The sequence below is a fragment of the Seriola aureovittata genome, chromosome 15, assembly GCF_021018895.1.
Source record: "Seriola aureovittata isolate HTS-2021-v1 ecotype China chromosome 15, ASM2101889v1, whole genome shotgun sequence".
Taxonomy (NCBI): domain Eukaryota; kingdom Metazoa; phylum Chordata; class Actinopteri; order Carangiformes; family Carangidae; genus Seriola; species Seriola aureovittata.
In genome coordinates this window covers 25,054,063-25,068,805 of record NC_079378.1, presented here as the reverse complement: position 1 = coordinate 25,068,805, position 14,743 = coordinate 25,054,063, and the positions used below count along the sequence as shown (strand labels likewise).

Here is a 14,743-nt window from a genome sequence, read left to right as displayed (position 1 = left end):
GCGGCAGGCATGGAGAAGGAGTCTCGCTGTGGGGGGGAACGTTTTGGCATAGACTCACATAGACTGAAAATACCTTAAATAATAAAATGAGCTCAGTTTGCCACCTTTCTTTTTCCCTCCGTCTCACACATACACCCTTACTGTGTCAACATGATCCTGTTCATGTACATACAGGATTTTGCAAATGTGAAGTTTGCAATAACCTGAAAGAAGACAAAGGTTGACGCAACATGTGTGAAACTGTACAATCCTGAATCATCGTGCTCCTGTATTGATACTGAAGCAGCTTTATTCATTAACAGGGTAGTAAAAGACTGTTTAATGATGTGCACCAATCAGAAAAAATCTGAATTTACATACTAGTCTGACTGATATTTGCAGGTTACTACATAAAATGTACAACCAAAAAAGCACAAGCAGCTCATAAATGCATTGAGCTCTGTGGCTCAGGCCCACTATGGATGGATGCACAGGGAGGTAGAAAGATTTTATAAGGGTCCTGCAAAATGTTGATGTAGCATCTGATGTCACCCAGAGGTTTCTGGTGGGATGTTTAAAAGCTGAGATTCAGGTTTACTCATCTTGGACCTAGAAAATGAAAAACAAAGACAGGAGGGCAGATAGGCCTGAGGTGAGTCAATCCAGTTAAAGAAGGAAACTTGCCAAAAACATTTCTCTTCAAGCCTCAATACCTCATGAAAAAAACAGCCCTGGAAATAGTCACAAACGCATGCAACACTAGAATATTAAACAATTTAAGCCAAAGAGAAATTGATAGGACCAGCTAATGTGTGTTGGTGTAGGTGCTGTACTTGGTTAGGTTTAGATACATGACATCTTTGGGAGAGCTGGGGGTGTGCGACATGGCTAAAATGCTCAAATGGGATTTAATGACCCCAAATTTGTCCAGCTGCCAATGGGGAGGGATGGTTGGCAGTGATTAGAACGAAGTGTGAGATTTAGGAGGCACAGAAGTCATTTGGCTCAGAGGGACAGACGAGAGGGGAGAGCAGTGGATTGGGAAGAAAGATTGCATGGGCTCAGGTAAATGGCACAACTTGCTAAAATAAAGGACAAAAACAAAACCGTATCAGATTTAGAGAGATTAGGAACAGAGGAGAGGCAAAATGGGATTTCGATTCAACATGGCTTTCTGATCTGAGAGTAAAAGGTTGAGGAGCTGAATTAATAGCTCATGGAAATGCAGCATCAACAGGGGACAGTAAAGACTTAGCAATTTTATGAGGGTTGAGAACAGACCAGTGTTCATATGACAATAAATTTTACCCATGGAGTAAATTTAAGTAGTGGGATCAGACAAATCTGTGTCTGGTGTCTAGAATTTTATACTTATTCAAGAAAGTCAACAGAGGACGTTTTTCATGCGACAACTGACAAAGCAAAGCATTTGAAAAGAAGCCCTGGTTCACTTTAGCAGCACAGTAATTACAGGCTTACAGCTCTGGCTTCTCCTACACCAGGCACTGGAGCTCCAATGTGTCGCCTCGACTGCCGTGCAGAGCGCTCCCTTTCTGCTACCCTCGATCAACGAACAGGAAGGAATGATGCCAGAGTGAGAAAAGGGTCAGGAAGAGCTGTCACCATTCCTGTCCACCCTAGATACTATCTGTGCCAAAGATTTTCCTCTGGGACTGAGGTCACACATCACCTCAACAGTTTGTTCCCATGAGATGTCACACTTCCTAAAACTCACTCGTAAAACCCCCGCAATCTCTTCCTCCCCTGAGTACCATCTAACTCTGTCTTACACTTAACTACCTATTTTTTTTTACCATTAAGTTTCTAGTTTTGCAGTTGTTGCAGAATCCTGCAAAAACCTACAAATCTTTAAATTCTGACCTGCATGTGTAAAGTGTGAACATCAGAGCCTTTGCTATATGATGTGACATTATGTCAGGCACCTTTGTCTAGTCAGCTTTAACTTGGGCATACTACACTTACATGTTACTACAAGTTGACATACTACTTAGCTCAACAATATTCTCAGCTACAGCTGCAACCTCAACATAAGGCTGTAAAGGATGTAGCACTGTTGAAGCACATGCAGCCACACCATGCAGCAGGATGAGGGACGCACTTGTAATGCATTGTTGTATTCTGAGGGAAAGATTTAATTCAGTCCAAAAGACAGACCAGATCATCACATGCTGTTACACAATAAAAAGACTATGATTCAACAAATCTTAATGCACTTATTGTATTGTTATTCTAACATCACTTCTCTTCCATCTTACAACATATAGTAATATAGAATTTGTCACTTTAATGATGATTAATATGTGTATTGACTCTTTTTTACTGAAAGACATAAAATAGCAAACAATATTTTCCATTGAGTGCTTTCAATGTTTGGTGTATTGCTACACACTAAATGGCTAAACGTACATGTATATTTGTATCATACAACACCAATATTTATACACAGCATATCAAAAACAGACATAATCTAGATGCATCTACATCTTCCAACACACTTTGCTGTTTACTTGAAACATAACCTGGCCAAGGCTGACTATAACATCCCCTACTGTGAGTCATCTCGCTCATTCATAAATCAAATATTTCTTTGAGACACACTGTCAAGTCTCAGTGGCAACTGCTTTGAGCACCAGGTGCACCTTCCATAATATGAAGCCTTCCTCTCAGTCCTCTCACAAACCCAAATTATAAACACATGAATAAGCACATTCAGTGGCAATGCAGAAGGGCAGAAGTCCATGGGCGCAGACTGCGGGATGTCAGGTTCATCTCGTGCCATGTTCTAGTAAAAATAAGAATTACACTCAGTCACTCCCTTGCATCTATGTCAAAATGGAGTTAGCGTTAATTTAATTTAGGGTCATACTTCTTGTTTTTTCCTATTAATCACATATGGGATTTGCAAATGAGCATATCATTGTGAGATGTTTAGCCGTATATTTATGCCCACTGGATGCTTAGTGGGTGTTTGGGGAATTTCATGTTGGAATCTGGTAGCTCCACATATTTGTCCCTAAGGGGTAAATGTATGACTGTGTGCATGCTTCTGCTTTTCTCTTTGCTCTGCAGAAATAAAGCTGTGTTGGTCTGTTCTTAACGAACTGCCAGTTTCTACACTTCAAAAAGATTTTGTACTACAAACTAAGGTGAAAGTCTCTCTTCTTTATTTCCACTGTGAGGTAGAGCAATCCAACCCTGGATTGTTAAGAGATTCTCACATAAGCAGAGCACCGCACTAAATAAACATATTTTCTTGAAAACTGAAAATTGTGGCTGGTCAAACTCCATCTCAGTGAAAAACACTGTCAAATTTTTTTCTGTATGAAATGATGCCCAACAAAAACACAAAGACTGAGAAAATAACGTCCTACTGAAGCCCCCCAATTCTTATTCCCTCTGAAAACACTCCAGACCTACAAGTACACAAATAGAGCACACCCATATCTACTGACTGGAAGAAGAAATAAGGGGCTCACAATCACGGATGGTGTATTTTAACAGAGCCTTGTCTCTGCTCTTGCACTTACAAAGAAAATTACTGAGGACTGTGCAACAAGGATGCCTTCAGAACACACTAAATGGAAGCAAACAAGCATGATTGTAATCAACTTCACAAATGATAGTTGGTGCATTGCAGCACACAGATTAAGTACTGCCGAGGCAATCAGTCTACCAATCAACCAGACAACTCAAATAAACCACTTCAAAAACAGATTTTTCTTTTGAGAAACTGCATGTTCTTTACAGTCATCTCACAAATTGCTTCACATAATGTAGTTAAGTGAGTCAAATATCTGAACATTTAAAATTCTTATTCATTACAACAACCTTATTCTTTCATCATCTGCATCCTGCTGCCATCCTTTACATTTACATGTCACTGAATTAGCTCCTCCTTTATGTGCTCATGCTCTTAATCCGTTTTTCCAGAAAAATCCTGACTTAAATTAACTGATAATAAAAGTAAAATACATGTACAGTCAACATTTCATAAACACAGGTTGATTCTAACTTGTGTAATGCCTTCTGATTTTCTGCTCTAATTAGGTATTTCAGTTCTCCACAAGATAATTCTCTTCTTAAGCACACACACACACACAAACACACACACACACACACACACACACACACACACACACACACACACACACACACACACACACACACGCACACACGCACACACACACGCACACACACACACGCAGGGAGCTGGGAGATGGTATCATCAGTGCTTTTTCACTTAATGAAAAAAAAATAAACAGGCAGAATTGCATATTGTTTTTTTCCTGCAGGTAACGGTAGGTGGGACATGTCAGGACATATTGTTAGTACAAATGAAGCCTTTTCATATCCTGTTAATCTGACAAGTGATGGCATACACTTTGCAACTCCTCATGACAAGCCTTATGTCAAAATAGTGAGGTGTTAAACAAGTGTGTGGTATCTATGAGAATAATGTAGTAGACGCTGAAGTTACGATGTGATTGTTTCTTCCCTTTAAATGCAGGTACAGGCTTTAGGCATGGATTCAGATATATTCTATTTTTTTCTCCACACAGCAGAGAATATCTCTGCTTTCCTGAAACTCCTGTGTAACATCCCGCATTTCATGTTCTCATGGGCTGCAGTTATCACACATAGGAAATATACGAGTTAGGGTAAACAGTTGTTCCACCAGCTGTCTACGACGCTTCCTCAGAGTCAGCATAGTCACAATTTAGCACACACGTGGACAGAAATGTGATCCTCACTGTTAAGAATTGCTTGTGTAATGAGGAAGTTATGAATAATACAGTAACTAAGTAATAACGTAGTCATTATTAAGCACTAATGCCCATTAGGAACTGCTCTTAGTTCCAGCAGTGTGTAATGCAGCTAATGCTGACCACAAAGGCTCAGTAACAGTTAGCAGACATCGTCCTGACCCGTTTTCTTCTCTCACAACAATATGCCTTATTATATCTAATTCCTTTTTTCTTTTTTTCTTTTTGGCATTGATTCGTGGAGATTTCACATATATTCATATCCCGTTAATCAAAGCTTCATTGTTGCCAGATACATTGTGATAAATGATGCACATTAATTGACTGTTTTTATAATCACTTTTTAAAATCTAACCAAACACAGTCAGTAAATAAATTGTGTACAGAATCCAGCCCAAACACACAAACACTAAAGAAGCTTCAAGAATTCTCAGTTCTCTCCGTCTGACAGGCAGGTCCTTTGATATCTGACACTGAGCAGAAAGAAAGAAAGCTGCTAACTTCAATAAATGTCTTCTTTAAACATGCAGGAAAGAGGACTGAGTCTTGGTATTTTTCAAGATCTGTGTGGGATTGAGTAGTGACAACTGATGTAGTTTCTGACCCCTCAGATTGATATGCAACTTCACAGCATTCAGTCCTGCTGCCATGGATACGAGATATCGCATCTAACCAGAGATCAATATAATTCAGATCCCAGCACCCAGTCAGTCATTAATCTTAACATCAAACGTGTCAGTCGCTATACAACCTCAGAGTGACATTATCCAATGAGGCACGGCCTAATGAACAGAGATATAATGATAGAGAGAAAGCAAGCAGACATATTCCTCCCACTATCTTATGCAAGATTCATTTACATTACAGAGACTTTGGTATAAATCACTTCAGTAGAACATTTTTAGTTCTGAACTTACACACACATCTATGGTGCAAGAATACATTTTTTTGTCCTGCTTCCAATGTCAGCCAATGCACAGAGACAAACTTCCTTCCTGAAGAGTTTGATTCTCATTAGAACACGAGTGTTGTGTCTCCTTTCATTCTCGTGGCAGATGCAAGTTTTTCAGATGATGATTCATAAATCTGAACAGTTCCTGCAAACTGTCAGGTTTAGTGGTGGACTATTAACAGACTACTGTGCTGTAGTTTGTGCAAAACACGACACCAAAGCAAAATGTATTTAACTCTGCTGCTCCGGTAGAGAAGAAACTGACAAATTAGACTAAACTAATTGGAATCTTGTAACCTGATTTTTCCCAAGTAAAAAAGTATTTAGGTGAAGTTGTTTCTGGAAAACTGTCAGAAGTGACAAATAAAAGAACCGTGTACATGACTGACTGACAAGAGTTGAGTGATCAAGTTACACCATTGGTTAGCTGAATGTCATGTGACTGAACGCCACTGGTCGGCTGGCGGAGAGTTGCAGTTTCCCTATTGGCCGTAGCTCTTTCAAAATGATTTGGCACAAACAGTTTACGTTTACCGCCTGCAATGTTGCCAATATAGCGTATTTTTTCGCACCTAGCAACAAATCTGGTGACTTTTTGGACAAAGCTTAGCCACTTTCTATAGAAGAGAATCACCATTGCCCTGCAAGATTTTAATTATCTTGTCTTCACACTGTCTTTATTCAGTAAATATGTAATAATGACAGTCATCAATATGTTGATACTCAACAAATACTGAAGGTCATTGTTAAAAGATATAAATTACTGATAGTGTATGAGTGAAAGTTGAGTTGAGAGAATGCCAACGTGACAGTGACATGATGCGATCCACTAGAAAGAAGACATCTCACCAAGCTGGAAAGAAGCACTCTGTCTATTTGTGGTTTTCATAACGTTGTTGCAGAGTTGACCTTCTTCCCTCAAAGTATCTTTGACAAGCAGCATGCAGAGAGCACATCAACGCAACAGCCAAGTTTAATTTAGGCCCGTCATCAAGTTACTGACAGAATTAACATTAATTAGTGACAGTTGATACGACGTACCACCAACGACGTTTGTCATTTTAACCACAAAGAGTGACACTCAGCAGCGGCTCTGATGAGAAGCCGCAGCTGAATGTTCTCACTGCATAGCTGATGATTATCAGCGTTAGAGGTAAGTGAACCTGTGAATCTTTCCAACCTCAGCGTCTGAACTCAGTCACTCACAGGCTTATGCAGTGGGACACAGCTTTTTGTCTGGCCCGCTTCGAGCTCAGCCAGCTGTCCACACTGAGTCCACAGTGGGACCGTGCTGACGAGTGGATCACGTGAGTTTTTCAATCCACAACACTAGTTCTGCACAGTGAACGCCTCATTGTCACTGTTGTTGTTTTATCAAGATACCGCGCTGCCTGAGCCGAAGTTTCAATGCTTTTTATCCGCACACATGCAAGTGAATGTACTGTCGAGCTGAGTTATAAAAACAAACTAAAAAAGATATCATCTTAATCTCCTTTGTTGTGCTTTACACTTTCCACATCTGGGAGTCTACTTGTTCTAAGCCTTTGTAGTGGAGGTTTGCTTTACAGCTCCGCGCAGCTTATACAGAGTACACATGCTCACATCTATATTGTATTGCAGCTCACAGTATAAGTGAGAATTACATGGAGCATATTTAACCGCATACAACTCACCTGGCACTACAATATGTGAATACGCTGGTACTGCATGGGGGACGTTAATTAAGCAACTATTGTCAAGTGTGATGCATGTGCTCCGGATCAATGACTCCTGCCAATCAGTAATTTTTATTCTTTGGTAGTTTGTGTGAATGTTTCCTCCAGTAAAAAAAGATGAATATAAATCAAGGCTAAATTTTGACCTGACAGACAGCAAGTCAAAATAATGTTAATGGCTATCTCTCTCTAGGATACAGACTCTACTACAACAACAATCCTTATGCAGCTGAGAAGTGACTTTGATGATCATTTGCCATCGTAGGAAAAATAAATTCTCTCAGTTGTCACAAAATATTTCCATCCAGGAAAGTGTAGCGTGTGTTTCTATACTTAGGTTGCTTAGTGAAAGCCCTCTGAGGTCGTGAGAGCATCTCACCCATGCTGTTCCATCTCTGAGAAAGCTGTGTGAGCCCCTGCGCTCTTGGCATAGTTTTCTTCACAAAATGTAAACACCTGCATCACTGCTGTGCTCCCACTAATTAAAACTCTGTCTGTCTAATGAGAGCTGTGCCCGTCAGGCCCCCTCCACACACTCAATAAATCACCGTTCTTCAGTCTTTCTTTATCCCACAGTACACGGAGAGGGATGTGTGCATCTCTCAGATATATTCAACTCGGATACTCTCTCCTGCCGTCCGGTGTGTTCTCCGCATTCTCCATGAGAATTCATTGTCTTCTCCACCACAGCTGCTGAGTCATAGCAAGGGTGATGTAGAGTGGCAGCTCAAGCTAAATCTTCTCTCTTGGTGGCCATGGTTACTAAGCATGATTTGTCTTGACCATAGACACAATGAGATATCTCAGGTAACCAAACTATAACTGCCCACTTCCATGTATACTATGTGAGATTTATGTAAAATGGTGCCCCTGCAGTTGCACTGATCAGTGACGAATCTGAATAAGAACAAATGATATATATATATATATATATATATATATGCCATTGAGCCAAACAGAAGCCATCAATTCTCAGATGGTTCAACACTAAATAAGACTGAGTGATTTACAGTAAAGTACACTGTGTGACCACAATAACAGAAATCCTTTTACATTATACTCCAATCTGATGCAACAGTCCAGTAATACATTGGTTATATTTTAAATTGCTACTGACATCATGTCAGACTGCGTCCTCCCGGTAGGCGAGGGAATGTCTTGTTAAATTCCATTACAGAGCAAACTGGTAAGCCTCTGCTTGCATGATGTATTGCTGTTAACCCTATCACCATGGCAGATAAACAACTGCTGTATGCAAAGGGACTTTTGTAGACTATGAAGGACACTGCAAGGGTTTTCTTTGCTTCACATGAATGGAGTGCCCTAGGCATGTCACAAACTGAGACTACATGCTGTCCTGATGTTCAAGATCAAGACCTTGTAAGAAGAGCAGGGAGGGGGTGTGGAGTCATCTTCTCCTTAGGGTTGGGGAAAAGGAGAGATATTTACTGTACATAAACAGTAAAAGGTACTGAAAACACTGATTGATAGAAGACATATTAAATGCCCAAGGCTAACCTCATATCTGATGATTACAAGATTCATAAGAAGGCTAATGAGTGTCTATAGGACTGTGCTTTAAGATGATGAGGGACTATATGGTATTAAAGTTATAATCTGTAACTTTTTCACATTAAAATGTCTAAAAACAACTAGACCTATGTTCTATATGTTGTTGAATTGTGTTCTTACACAATCACAAATCTTTCCATCTATTCTCAAACCAGAGTAATCTGTGATTTTAATCATGGTAATGTTCCATTGGTTGCCTGTCAATGACATCATATTTCCTATGCACATGGGTCGGCGTTGTGGTTTCCAGCCAGAGGCTCAAAAGTGACTTTTATTTAGTTTTAAGCCACAGACATTTTTTACACTTTGGTGGTTTTGAGCTTTATATTTGAACCAGATGAAGGATTTTAGTCGTCGGACGTCTGGATCTGAAGTTATCAGAGAAACAAGCTGAGGAAATGTTAGACAGCTCAGCTCCCAGCCACTGGAGACATCCTGTCCTGTGTCACTGAGGAGCGTCGGTGAATCTCTGACTTTTTTAAGGGTGAAACAGTTTTATTTCTTTACCAGTTTTAATCCCCTGGTGTGTTTGTTGTGGACAGGAGGACACCTCTGTGGGTCATTCAGCTGCTGGTAAAAACCTGCTGAACGTCTGGTTCATAAGTTATCAGAGAAACAATCAGAACAAAGGTTAGCATCAATCTCAGCTCCAGCTCTTCCCTGAGTCTCTGTCCTCCGTACAGCGTCACTCAAACACTAACTTTAAATGTGAAGCTGCTTTATTCAGTGTTTTTATCAGTTAGAATCACCAGGTCTGTTTGATTTCCTGAACCACTGACGCTGAAGGAATCCAAACCGGGAGGAGACAACAACTCCCATGATCCCCATGCTATTTCATGACATCATCCAGGCAGAAGTTACAGACTGCGCATTTAATTCAACAATGGTAAGAGAGTCATGGATAAGTATCCAATTTTCTTACACTGGCCTAAACAGAAAATATTGGTGGTTCTTATGAAATAGCACAGGTGCAACTAAAAACATCCGGCAGTGCAAGTATAAAAAGACCCCGCATGCAATCAGTAAATCTGCTTCTTGGAGAGCAGCACTCTAAAGGCTTGTCTGCACAGGAGGTGTTTGAGTGTCTGTTTCCATTTAACACGTGTCTGTTATAGTTTACAGCTGTCCATACAGGCTGAGTAATGGCTAGCACATTACCAACACAGCCACCACCTACGGAGCATTTTTATGCTTTAAGTCTATTCTTCTGTTTATCATGTGTAACTGCAGTGATTGTGTGTTGGGCTCTGAGCACTACCAACATGTGTGCGACCTACACAGTGGTATTGTGCCTAAATGCATACTGTGTAGACACTGATGCAAGACTGAGGCTGCTATTGTGCTACTGACGTGCTGCTTTCACTGTGTAGACACGTTAACAAATGAAAGCATGGAAAGTGATAACTGTGGATAAATGGCAAATGGAGAGTGGGAGAAAACATCCAGAAAAGGGTAGTAAATAATATTTTTTAGAATTACAGTTTGCCATTATGAACAAAGTAAAAGGTTTATACTGTAAGTGAAAAAAAGATTTATTCAACTGTCTTTGACTCCCGATATCCAAGTTTCGTACTTCATTGCTAAAGTCAGTATTTAATACACTTAAAGCGAAAGTCAAGCTTGAATTATCAGATCTTTTTACAAGTTTTCCCTAGTGCACATTATCTTGAAACGTAGCAGTGTCATTGCATTTATTATCATCGCTTGGTTAAATAAATTCCAGCTAGGTATTGTTAAATTTGGCATGCATCTGCCTTTAACAATGTGATATAACAATGTCATCGAACAGCATGACAAGAAACTTTGTGCTACGCTAAGTTCCAGACAAAAATTCAAAAGCATTAACTCTCTTACAGTCAACATTTTGGACGTGACATTACGACATTTGGAACATCACCACACAGCTGATAGCATGAAGCCAGGATTTACATTATGAAAGACATGTAACCACCCTAACATGGACAAGAGCTCAAAATCATCCTGGGGATGGCTTACTATCCCTTAAAGTGTTGCCTCCCTTACATCAATGCACCGTTGCATCACTTTTTAAAGAGAGGGAGTAAGTTCATGTGGGATACACGGCACAACGTATTTAGGGAAATGAAAGACCTCAAAACTAAAGAGCCTGAACCAGCTCTATAATAATCAACCCCAGGAAAGAGCTAAGACTCCAAGTTGATTCATCCAAACGACTTAAGCGCAGGCTTACTGCAAGATGGCAATTAGTCATGCATCCAAATCACTGAGTGCACGAGAAGCCATCGTTGCACAGGCAAAGAAAGAGCTTTACGCTATCTTGTTTGGCTTTTAGCGTTCCTACCATCTATGTTTAGGTCTACCACATTCTTGTGGAGAGCAACCAGTAAACATTTGACTCTGTCTTGTGAAGACTACATAAGGGTACAACTTAACCATCATCCCCAAACTTGTACTACCATTACTGTAGCAACAAAGGAAGCAATCTTTGGTCTGTGTCAGGTTTGTGTTTCTTTCAATAACAGGTGAAAAGCCAACAATGTATTGAAACAGCAGCTTATTCTGCAGAAACCCAGTTTAAGTAAGGCCACTGTGAAAAGTTCAGAGAAGCAGACTGAACAGCTCTACTGCTGCCTTGACTAACTTTTCATCATCATTTTAAACCACATTTGCATGATGTTTTTTATTACCATGACTTCATGAAGCCAAAACTGTTGAAAGTGCAGTCATGTCAAACAGCCTCATCAGTATATGCATTTTCCTCCCACTCTCTCTAGAAGTGGTAATGAAGAGGCAGCGCACTGTAATGGAAAAGAGGGATGCGTCCTAAAAAATAAAAAAAATCAATTATTAGTTGTCTGATGAAGTCATGCGATAAAAATTAGGTTAATATGCTTTTGAGCTCAACTGAAGTTCTACTGTCTTTGTACCATAGTGTATGTATGTAGTATAGACTGTACTGATACAATCTAAGGTCTAATGGTGTGTGTTTGATTCCCACCAAGATGAGTCTTGGCACATGTTGTACTTTATAAAGTAAATCACTGGTTTAGAAAATGGTGTAATTGCTTAAGTTGCATGGATTTATAGAATGGCTTAGAAACCAACATTCACACACACACCCCCACCCACACAGACTTTCCTGCTGTCCACCATGTTCTCAGCTTTTCCAACCATGCTTTCTCCAACAATAAATATATATATAGTAGAACTTCAGTTGAGCTCAAAAGCATATTAACCTAATTTTTATCGCATGACTTCATCAGACAACTAATAGATTTTTTTTATTTTTTAGGACACATCCCTCTTTTCCATTACAGTGCGCTGCCTCTTCATTAAGTAATTCATTAATATATATATATGTGTGTGTATGTGTGTGTATATAGAATCAGCAGCATTTTTTTAAAATTCATCAACTATTTGAGTCAAACATTTGCTGGTTTCAGTGAAATGTATTTAGTATGCAAAAATGTATTGTCAGCCAACTTCTACATACAGATGAAAACGTGGATGAGAGAAAATGCCTCAGATGATAATTCAGTTGATTATTGGGAAAAAAAAAAAAAAAAAGGAGGAGTTGAACCCAAACATCTACCACTAGCCCCCTGCAATTACAGTCAACACAACCCACAGCATGTATAAAGGGTCTGGCTGTGCCTCTGGACAACAGCAAAGGGCAGAGGGTCACAGCAATACGCCTGTCAATCACACAGCATGGTGTTCAGCCCAGATTGGGTTTAATAAAGCCCAATGACTCATGTACTGAATGGGATACGACTCCAGTGGAGCATCTGTTATGGATTACCAGGCTTTGTTCCAAGAGTATATTCAGTGAGGGACTTTGCTGGATAAATCGTTTTGGTGTAAGCATGCTTTAAAATCACCACAACAGCTCTGGATGGCAGATAAGAATAGCAAATGAGTAGATGTATCTGTACAGAGTTCAGAGTGGCTTGTTTTTTTATTATATATTTTTTTATTTATATAATTTATTCATTTAAGTAATTCATTAATCTAGTTATTAAAAAAATGATGCATTTATTAATTTACCGTTATTACTAGCGTAGCAGTTATTGTGTCAGATAGAGCCTAACAGGTAGAAGTCTAGACCTCAACATAAAGTTTTAACAAAATCACAGCAGAAATGATAAATGAAAAACATTTTCTGGTAACATCACATGCATGGATTTCTGTCACGACTGGACAATCGTTGGTCTTTGAATTAATCGGTCTGAAATGGTGTTTTGAAATTTTTATTCTGAACCAGAACTCAAATTATTAGGTCAAGATCCTTTTGAATATTTTTACATTCATCTGCATATAACTGTAAGGTGTTGCTACTGCAGCCTGTATATTGTAAAATATACTGCTGTATCAGAATTTAAGTCCCTGCATTAGTAAGTGACCTTGTCATTGTCATCAGCAGACTCAACAGTGCTACAGAACCGTCTTCATAAAAGCCTTATCAAGCCAAAGTGTCCCTGCCCCTTTTTTATGAGGACTTCAGAATAATGGTCCCGAGAGGGTTTCGTGTTCGGGTTAGTGTTAGAAGCTCTTTAGGCATTTTAATTGCCTCTTATCAAGTCAGTGTGACAACACCATGCAGTGTTCTACCACTATTTAATAACAAACACCTTGCACAAGCCAGTGGACACAGTGGTTTGTGGTGGTTGAACAGAAAGTATTTAGATCGGTCTCTTTATGGGCAATATGAGAGAAAATGCTCCAACCACTTTAGAAAACAATCTTCTCCCTGCGACTGTGCAGCTTCACTCTGCCACAGTACCAAGGCATTCTCTCAATATCAATGTTTTAATTAGGGAAATCTTGCTTGCAAAGAAGAATATCCCGCACACTGCTCCTGCTCAGCGTCACAATTTAATGATCATCGCAATGTTTCACTTTCTCTCGAATTTCATCAGAGGTATTCTGGAGAGAGGTCAGAACTAAGTCTTTGACTGTAGTGACGTTTTCCAACATACCTGCACCTGAGACATGTGGGTGTGCCAATACAGAGCAAATTTTGGGAAATCTCCTATTGTGTGTTGATTGGCTGATAACTGTAGTGAAAAGAGACAGTGGCTTTAGGTGCATGATACTTAGATGCGAGTGAAAGTTGAGAAACTGACAACAGAGGCAAAGTTGAAGGTATAAACAGTTGAAAAGCTGATATACTGTATGTGAGCTATTCTTAGCAGACATAAATTCAGCGAACAATAAATAGTGTCTGAGTGTACAGCATATTTTATGGGACAGTCATTCTATCAAATTATTGCAACCCAGTCTTCTGTATTATATTCATCTGCAACTATGCTGCATTAGCAGTTTACATTTAATGGCACATTTTGGCACTAAAGGAAATAATGGAACCGTCACACTGTGTAGTAAAAAGTAAGGGTGTTGGGGTCAGGGAGGTGGATGGCATGAAAGTCATTTTTCCTCAAAACTGAAACCACAGGTTTGTGTCCCACTTACACAAGTTGTCAGTGTTGAAGTTTCTCAGATAAAATTCATGTCGTCTCATTTACGATTCCCAGGAGCACTACAGCCGTTAAACGTGAGGATACACTCCTTCTACTTCCAGAGCAGCTTCTGACAATTCAACAAACAAATCGCAAAAGACGTGGGAGACTGAGTTGAAAGAGTCTAAACTTGCGGAGATAGTGCAGCTACATTTCTGCTCTACACAATCAACAAAAGGCAAAATAAACTAGGGTGTGTGTTTGAGTAGCAAACACAAAATATGTTAGTATCAAATTCATTTA

The 14,743-nt window shown here is 39.6% G+C and overlaps 1 long non-coding RNA gene across 1 annotated transcript in view; it reads right to left on the bottom strand.

Moving 5' to 3' along the window:
• Positions 1-230: 230 nt before the first annotated feature.
• The window catches only part of LOC130182710 (uncharacterized), a 34,657-nt gene continuing 20,144 nt past the window's right edge, over positions 231-14,743 (bottom strand). Inside the window, exon 3 of the long non-coding RNA XR_008829744.1 lies at positions 231-588. This is a non-coding gene — a long non-coding RNA (uncharacterized LOC130182710). The remainder of the gene's footprint in view (positions 589-14,743) is intronic.